Genomic DNA, 10,235 nt, shown 5'->3' on the forward strand with positions numbered 1-10,235 from the left:
ACAGTGGAAAGCTGAATACTTTTTCTCTAAGATTAGGGACAATACAAGGATGCCCAATTTCACCACTTCTTTTCAACGTGGTACTGAAAGTTCTAGCCAGAGCAGTTAGGCAATAAAAAAAGAAACAAAAGGCATTCAAAGAAGAAAGAAAGAAGTAATATTGTCTCTGTTTGCAGATTACATACATGATTTCATATGCAGAAAATCCTAAAGACACCACCAAAACCTGTTAAAATGACTAAATGAATTCAGTAAAGCTTCAGGATAAAAAAAAATCAGCATACAAAAACGAGTTGTGTTTCTATACATTAACAACAAGCTATCAGAAAAGAAATGAAGAAATAGTTTCATTTGTCATAGCATCAAAAATAAAATACTTAGGAATAAATTTAATTAAGAAGATGAAAAATCTATACACTGAAAACCATAAAACATTGATAAAAGGAATTGAAGAAGACACAGATAAATGCAAAGATATCTATATCTCATATTCATGAATGAGGAGAATTAATACTGTTAATATGTTCATACCACTTAAAGCAATCTATAGATGCAATGCGATCCCTATCAAAATTCCCATGTCATTTTTCAGAGAAATAGAAAAAAAATCCTAAAATTTATATGGAATCACAAAAGACTCTGAATACCCAAAGCAATATTGAGCAAGAAGAACAAAGCTGGCATCACACTACTTGATTTCAAAATATACTACAAAGGTATAGTAATCAAAACAGTATGGTACTGGCATAAAAGCAGACATATAGATCAATGAAACAGAATAGAGAGCTCAGAAATAAATCCACATATTTATAGCCAATTGGTTTTTGACAAGGTTCCAAGAACAAACAATGAGGAAAAAACAGTCTCTTCAATAAATGATATTGGAAGAACTGTATATTCACATGCAGAAGAGTGAAATTGGACCCTTAACTCACACCATATCAAAAAAAATTAACTCAGGCCAGGCACATTGGCTCATGCCTATAATACCAGCACTTTGGGAGGCCAAGGACAAAGGATTGCTTGAGCTCAAGAGTTTGAGACCAGCCTGGTCAACATAGACCCAATATCTACAATCAATCAGTCAATCAATCAATCAATAAGCTAGGCATGTTATCAGGTGCCTATAGTCCCAGCTACTCAAGAGGCCAAGATGGGAGGATCCCTTCAGCCCAAGAAGTTGAGGCTGCGGTGAGCCATGATCACACTACTGTACTCTAGCCTCAGTGACACAGTAAAAGCCCGCCTCCAAAAAATAAAAAGTAAATCAACCGAGAATTGATTAAAGATTTAAATGTAAGACCTGAGACTATAAAACTACTAGAAGAAAACATAGGGGAAAAGCTTCTTTATATTGATCTGAGCAATGAATTTTTAGATATGACCCCAGAAGCACAGGCAACAATGCAAAAATAGACAAATGGAATGCATGCTTCTGCACAGCAAAGGAAACAATCAACAAAGTGAAGAGACAATACAGAATGGGAGAAAATACTGCAAACCCTATATCTGATAAGGGGTTAATATCCAAAAGATACAAGGAAATTAAATAACTCAATAGTAAGAAAACAAACAATCTAATTTTTTAATGGGCAAATTACCTAAATGGATATTTCTCAAAAGACGTGGCCAACAACAGGTATATGAAAAAATGTTCAAATAATTAATTACCAGGGAAATTCAAATCAAAACTACAATGAGATATTACCTCACACATCTTAGAAGAGCTATCATCAAAAGACAAAAAATAATAAGAATATAGAGAAAAAGGGATAAAAGTAGTAGAACTTTCTCAAAAAATTAAATATAGAACTACTATATGATCCAACAATCCCACTTCTTTGTGTATACCTATAGGAAATGAAATCAGTATTCTGAAGAAATACATCTACTCCCATGTTCATGGCAGCATTATAACAATAGCAAAGATGTGGAATCAGTGTAAGTGTCCATCAACACACAAATAGATAAAGAAAATATGATGTACAGATATGCAATGGAATATTATTCAGCCTTAAAATAAGAAGAAAGTATTGTCACTTGTGACAACATGGATGGACCTGAAGGACATTATGTTAAGTGAAATAAGCCAGATGCAGAGAGACAAAAACTGCATGCTCTCGCTTATATGTGGGATCTAAAAATGATGAATTAGAAACAGATTAGTAGGGCAGTGGTTGCCAGGAACTAGGGAGTGGGGGAAATGGGGAAATCTTGGTTAAAGGGTACAAAGTTGCTAGGCAGGATGAATAAGTTCTGGAGATCTAATGATAGCAAGGTGACTTTAGTTATTATACTGCAATATGTACTGGAAATTTGCTAAAAGAGTAGATCTTAAATGTTCTCACCACATACTCACACACAAAATGGTAACTAGGTGAGTTGATGGATATGTTCGTTAGCTTGATTATGGTAATTATTCCGTAATGTAAACATATATAAAAATTATGTTGTATACCTTAAATATATACAAGTTTTGTCAGTTATACCTAAATAAGGTTGGAAAATAAATAAATAATAAAGTTTGGGTAACATTCTTATTAAAAAATGGAGCTTAAATATAAAAGTTAAAACAATAAAACTTCTAGGAGATAACACAATAAAATATCATAATTACTCTGCAGTGGGCAATGGTTTCTTAAACAGGACCCACAAGCGCTAATCATAAGACTATAAATTGGACTTTATTATAATAATGACTTCTGTTCATCAAAAGACATGATTAAGAGAGTAAAAGTGTAAATCACAGACTGGGAAAATATATTCCCAGTATATATGTCTGACAGAGAATAAGTATCTCAAAAACATATTTTTAAATACTACAAGCCAATAAGAAAAAGACAACTCAATTTTTTAGATGTGCAAAGGTTTGAATAAGCACTTCATAAAAGGGAATATCCTAACTGTTAATGAGCATATTAGAGATGTTCAACATTATCAGTCATTGTTAATCATTAGGGAAATGCAGATTAAAATCATAATGAGATATGATTACAACTTCACTAGAACGACTGAAACTAAAAAGGACTGATAATTTCAAGTAAAATCTTATGAGGTGAGGATGTGGAGCAACTGTATACACTCACACACTAGTGTGACTGTAAATTGGTAGAACTATTTTAGAAAACCGTATACACTATGACTCAGCAATTCCATTTATGGATATATACCTGAAAGAAATGAGTGCTTATAAAGCATGTCTACAAGAATATTCATACCTGCTTTTGGGCTAGGAGCAGTGGCTCATGCCTATAACCCCAACAGTTTGGGAGGCCGAGGTGGGTAGATCACTTGAGGTCAGGAGTTCAAAACCAGCCTGGCCAACATGGCAAAACCCCATCTTTACCAAAAATGCAAAAATTAGCCAGGCTGTGGTGGCACGTGCCTGTAATCCCAGCTACTTGGGAGGCTGAGGTGGGAGAATTGCTTGAAGCCAGGAGGCGGAGGTAGCAGTGAGCTGAGATCGTGGCATTGCACTCCAGCCTGGGCAACAGAGTAAAACCCTGTCTAAAAAATAAATAAATAAATAAATAAATAAATAATAAATAAATAAAACAGAAAAAAGAAAAAAAGGAAAAAAAGAAGAATGCAAATACTCATAGCTGCTTTGTTCATAAGAGCCAAAAACTGAAAATACCCAAATGCTTATCAGAGTCAATAAATAGTTGTATCATTATATAACACAATACTACACAACAATGAAAAAAATGACTGCTATATGCAACAACATGCATAATCTCACAGACATGTTGAGCAAACGAAGCCAGACACAAAAGAATTCTGTATGGCTCCATTTGTATTAACTGGGAGATGGTAAAGGGAACCTGCTGGGTGTTGAAACTGTTCTATATATCGATATATACATATGTAAAAATTCATCAAGCTGTACACTCAAGGTTGGGCACTTCACTGCATGTTCTACTTCAATAAGAAAGTAAAAAATAAAATAAAACCCTTATTTAGGATTTTCACATCTATGCTTATAAGTGAAAGTGGCTATAATTTTCTTTTCCTGTATTATCTTGCCTGGTTTTGGCATCAAGATTACACAAATCTCAGCAAGCTTGACAGCTTTTACACTTTTAAGAATTTTTTGAATGGTGGAAGAGGCTCACAGAGTCACTGTAAAGAGCAATTACATAATATGTGAGTGTGTGTTGAATAACACAACGCTCTGAAACATATAAGCAATTATTCCGTTATCATCACCATTGCATTTCAGTTTTGCTCTTATGTATGTCCATAACCATCTGAACTGTTCACATTGGAAATAATTTCAGTTTGGCTTCAACAAAGACAACCCTGAAGATTCTGAATCAGTTTGGTTTGGAAAAAAGTGAGAGAGAGAAAGCTTTATGGATGTAAATATCAAGTACAGATAACAGAAACTTAAAAAGAGATATAGTTCAAGTTCCAAATGTGATTTGGACAAAATTAAGTAAGAGGTCACTTGTACTTGACTCTTAACCTAAAAAGGAATATTAAATAAGTTATGTTCCATTGCAATTCTCTTTGTGGCATATTTGCTGCTCTCCAAATCACCTTTAATATAAAAGATAAAATAATCTCAAAACACTGGTATTAAAAAATGAAATGGTAATATAGATGCCTTGCTTTAATAATTCTAGTATAGTTTTCTAAGTCCAAAAAAATCTGTTGTTTACATATAATTAGAATGAATGAACAAATAACCATGTTTTTTATCAATTTCAACTACTCTCAGCCATGAGACTTGAAAGTGGCAAACTTCCAGGGAAAGGGTTAGAAGAACTGGCAAGGCGAGCTAGGGTAGTGCCAGGGGCTTTCACGTTACATTTAATCACAAGAACACTGCAATGAGGAAAATATTATCCCCTTTTAATTACAAAGAAACTTGAGTCAAAGGTTAAGTAACATGTACACAATCATATGGCCAGGAGACTCTCATACCAGAACTTGAATCAAAGTCTCTCCTCCTCCAAGGCCCACCCTCTTTCTACTTATACCAATGAAAGTCAGCAGAGGTTCCCACTCTATTTGAAAATGAACTGGGGTAAAAACTGAGAAATGACTCAGAGTAATCACAGACGTAGAACATTTGCTGCAAGAGACACATTTGAATGTTATCTGAACATCCTGTGGTTTTGAAGAATTATCCCTTTTCCCAGGACAAGCAAAGTCCAGGCCCATCACAAGCCATACATCTTTTCAGAAGACATAAACATTTTCCCTTGTTTCTTCATCTCTCTGACTTGACAGACATAATGAAAACAGAACAGCCTACCCATAAGCATTGATTTATCTTTTTCAATAAAATCTATTAAAGCTTAATTGACAATCATAACTATTAAAAATTGAAGAACGATAAAAGTTAAAAGTTTTCAATACAATCAGAAAAACCACAGGTAAATCAGAAACATAGGCAGGAAAAGGGCCAGATGCTTAATGGAAACACCCATCCAACAGTAAATCATCAAATGAAGTTGCAGAGACTCAGACTCCCTAACAAGGTAGCTCCATCAGGTCACTTCAGGTGTGTTCACACCACCAGCATTGCATGGAAGTGGTTGGTCCAGAGCAAGCAGAGCTCACAGCTGGAGAATCATGTAAGTGTGGTCATGATATGGCCCTAGGAAAATCACAGAGGGGGAACTGAGGAGGGCAACATGGGAACTCAGCCCTGGGAACTCCTAGCCTGATTGGCACACGCATCATTTAGCAATCATTATCATAATTACCACAAAATTATTGTTGTCCTTGGGGGTGGGGAGAAGGCCTATTTTTGCACTCTGGTTTCACCAAAGGTTCCAAGATGACTACTTCAATTTTCAGAATAAATAATTTCTTTTCCCACGATTGTCTCAGAGAAGCCAAGCCTTACCTCATGACTTTTAATTCTAGTTCTCTAATCTGAATTTTTCAGTGGCCTTGGGCAAGGTGTTGGAGTGCTCAATGCCTTAATTCCTCTAGTTGCTAAATAGCAATAATGATACCTGCTGTCTTCAGGCTGTAAGACTAATTGCTTAAAAATTGTTAAGTGTTTTGAAAAAAAAATAGCTTGTGGGGGAAGAACATCATTTTTAGGAGAGAGTGCAATGTAAATAGCATCTTTGAGTCTTTGATTTGCGTCTTTCAGCATACTCCAAATTTCGCTCAGATCTTCCAACTCACTCAATTCCTTCCCACCTCAGCACCTGCCCACATTCAGATCCCTGTGTAAGATGTTCTCATCCTGTCCCTGCTCTGCCATCACCTGATAACTCCTACATATCCTCATTTCTCAGCTTAAGTGTCCCTTCCTCAGAGAAGCTTCATGAAGGCAGGAAGGGCAAGGACAGTGCCTGTCTTGGTCACCACTGAATCCCCAGTGCCTAGCACAGCATCTGACATATGGAAAAGGCTCAATAAATATCTATTTCATTTATTTATTTAATGAACATATGTGGAATCTTGGGCAATTCATTTAATAACCCTGAGCCTTTGTTATCTCATCTGCAAAATAGATAGCTAAAATAAATCATCTCCAGTGTCCCTTCAGCACTAACATTCTGGGACTGTGACTTGGGGACAGCATCCTCCTGTTGACCTTAAGCCACTTTTTCATTTTATTCTACCTAACGGTTTCTACGTAACTACCAAGATTACCATGACGGTTAATTTTATGTGTCAACTTGGCTGGGCCACAGGGTATCCAGATATTTGGTCAAACATTATTCTGGGTGTCTCCATGAGAGTGTTTTGGATGAGGTTAACATGTAAATTAACATGCTGTTGATTCTGAGTAAAGCAGATTGCCCTTCATAATCTAAGTTGGCCTCATTCAGTCAGCTGACAGCCTGGATAGAACAAAAAGACCAGCCTCCCACAATCAAGAAAGAATTCTCCAGCAGACTGCCTTCAAACTTTATCTGCACATCAGCGATTCTTGGTTTTACAGCAGACTGCCATTAAACTCTACCTGAAACATTGGCTATCTTGGTTTTCCAGGGAGTTGGCCTACTCTGCAGATTCTGGATTTGCCAGCCTCCATAATCACATCAGCCAATTCCTTAATATATATTTTTTAAAATTAATGAATATGTATATATTCATTGCTTGCATCACGTTTTGGTTTTCCTTTGTGGTATAACATAGTTGTATTCAATATTAATGCATTTTTTTCTGTTCGGGATATTTTTATGCAAACTTTACCTAACATGGGAGGCACCACCATTTTGCCTGAAGACCCTAATTCTCAAATTAGAATAGAGCCATAACAGTTTCTGCTTATTCAGTAGCTTGTCAATTGGTATATACATTTAAGGATGGCCTTGCTAGAAAGTTGGGTATTTCATGAAGGGAGTTGTAGTGAAATTTCCACTCCATTGTGGCTCATCCCCCAAAATTTTGGAGTCATAGGCCAGAAGTAGTCCCATAGGAAAGTCTAACATTTTCTCTGACTGAAAGAAAATCACGTTTCCCATGTGTGAAAAATATCCTAAATAAACACAATCAACGCAAACTCCAGGTAACCAGTTGAGTGTTGTTTTATAAATACACTATCAAATAAGTTTAGTCTATATGGCTTCTCACTATAATGAGCAAGAAATTTTCTATTTCCTTCTTGTCTCTTTCTTCTTCTTTTCAGCCTGCAAGTACTGTCAAAATAACAGCCAGACAGTAAGAGAGAAGTCAGAGCAGCCCATCAAAAATAAGAGTCACATGACAATTATTTCATGATGGAAACTTTCAGCAAAGTGCGACTAGGATAAAAGTAGGATCACTTGTGACTTTGTTATGTCACACCATTTGAAAGGGCAGGACCTAATTTTATGTTACACTTAAATCTATTAAATTAAAATCCAAAGAAAAAATAATTTTTACTCAAAAGTTATTCAATGATTTCAATAATATGAAAATATATATGGATAAGGTTATTCACCTATGTCCACTGTTTGTAATTGTAAAATATTGGAAACAACCTAAACATTCATACATAGGAAAATGATTGAATAAACTATGGTACATCCATACAATGGAATACTACACAGCTTGAAAAAAAAGAGCACAGCTAAAGAACAAAGAAAATCTCTATAAACTGGTGTGGTGGAATTTTTAGGACATTTAGTGAAAAAAGCAAAATGCAATACAGTACCTTTATATGCTACCTTTTCATAAAAAAAGAAGAGAAAGAGAAGAAAATATACATGTATCTGTACATTCATTCAAAAAGAAACACAAGAAGGATAAACCAAAGACTGTAGAGATTGTTGAGACTGGTTAACCACAGTGGGAGGAGATAATAAGGGGATATAATAGAAGGATTTGGCAAAGGGAGGTGAAAATGTTACTTCCTAAGAATGTCTTTTTGCACAGTTCTGACTTTTGGAACCATATTAATGGTTCACATGCTGAAAAAAAGTGAGTAAAATTAACAAATAGAAGGAGAAACTACATAATTTATTCCATGATTTCTTTTTAATTTTGGTCATGAATAAGGTTCAGGACACAGCTTTACTTGGTGGTTTTGGAAATGTTTTATTTAGGCTTTATACTCTTTTATTTATCTCTACCACCATGGAAACACAAATTAGTAATAGTTCAGCTTCCAAAATCTTATTGGAATAAAAATTTTCAAAAAATATTACTTTTATTCTTTTTATTGTATTCAGTAAGGTGATACTTACATCGCACAGAATCTAATTTCTTAAAGGTGCATATAAATGTGTACTCTTATTCTTTTTATTGTATTCAGTAAGGTGATACTTACATCGCACAGAATCTAATTTCTTAAAGGTGCATATAAATGTGTACTCTTATTCTTTTTATTGTATTCAGTAAGGTGATACTTACATCGCACAGAATCTAATTTCTTAAAGGTGCATATAAATGTGTACTCCATTAAGCAACATTTGAAAACACATTGTATTTTTCATCCTTGGGTAGACCTAAATTTGCAGATTCAAGCAATAGCATGCTTTCGCCCACTTATTGCACTCCTTCCCTCATGCTTTATCTGGTGTGGGGTCCTTGACAGCCCTCATGATGGTCTCTCAGCTTACCCCGGGGAAATGAGAAAGAGTCAGAAGGTACCTTTTCAACATCACAGGTAGCATTTAGGGTAAACTTCTTACATGAGACGACACTGGCCTGTTTTTCTGCTAATAAATCACTGCTCATTTTTTCTCCTGTCACTCTGTTGCCTATGTATATAATAATAATCCCTTTTTAATTTCTTATTTTACAAGAGGCTTCATTCAGCTTAAATTTCAAAGACCCAACTTTTAGCCTAGATGATGAATTTTCCCATTTAAATCACATTTTACCTAAATAGACACACACAGTACATAGGCTTAAATTACAAAATTATATAGAGCACAAACTAGAATTGAACACTGACATATAAAGGGTCACTTTGAGACAATTTGATCCTTAGTGGATGATTCTCTTTTCCTAGCAATACATTATCACTGATATTGCTATAGCCATGGCAAAACAAAATCACATCATCCTTAAATGTAACTATCTGTGGTAAAATAAGAAGATGATCATCTATTATGATATCAAAAATTGGTTTCCAGATTTGTGAAACAGTTTGGACAAGATAAACCTCTAAAATCCATTTTAACTCTAAAATGTGCAGTTTATGAGCTATATCGATCATAAATCAGGAACAAAAAAACTTATTGATTCCTTTTTTTGAAATCATGAACTAAGGTAAGAATTTACACAGAACAAACATGCAAGTAATTTTTGCAGTGTACAAGCCCTCTATATATACAGGCAGTCAAGTCTATTTCAAAGGATAAAGTAATAATCATGACTCATTGGAAAGCAAGTAGTAAAATGGGCCTGGGAGCTTGATCTGAGAGGGAACCATTCATGGTGCACAGCTCAGGGCCTTCTCACTGGAACCATGTCTTTCTCAATGTCACTTCCATTAGTAAAAGGGAAATGACCAACTCTGCTTCAAAAAGAAGAGCCGTTGTCTGGGCACAGTGACTCATACCTGTAATCCCAGCACTTTGGGAGGCCAAGGTGAGCGGATCACTGGAGGCCAGGAGTTTGAGACCTGCCTGGCCAACATGGCGAAACCCTGTCTCTACTAAAAATACAAAAATTAGCTGGGTATGGTGGCAGTGCACCTGTAATCCCAGCATCTTGGAAGACTGAGGCAGGAGAATGGCTTGAGCCTGGAGGCGGAGGTGGCAGTGAGCCAAGATCGGGCCACTGCACTCCAGCCTGGGTGACAGAGTGAGACACTGTCTCAAAAAAAA

Source organism: Pan troglodytes, chromosome 2, assembly GCF_028858775.2.
Source record: "Pan troglodytes isolate AG18354 chromosome 2, NHGRI_mPanTro3-v2.0_pri, whole genome shotgun sequence".
Taxonomy (NCBI): Eukaryota; Metazoa; Chordata; class Mammalia; order Primates; family Hominidae; genus Pan; species Pan troglodytes.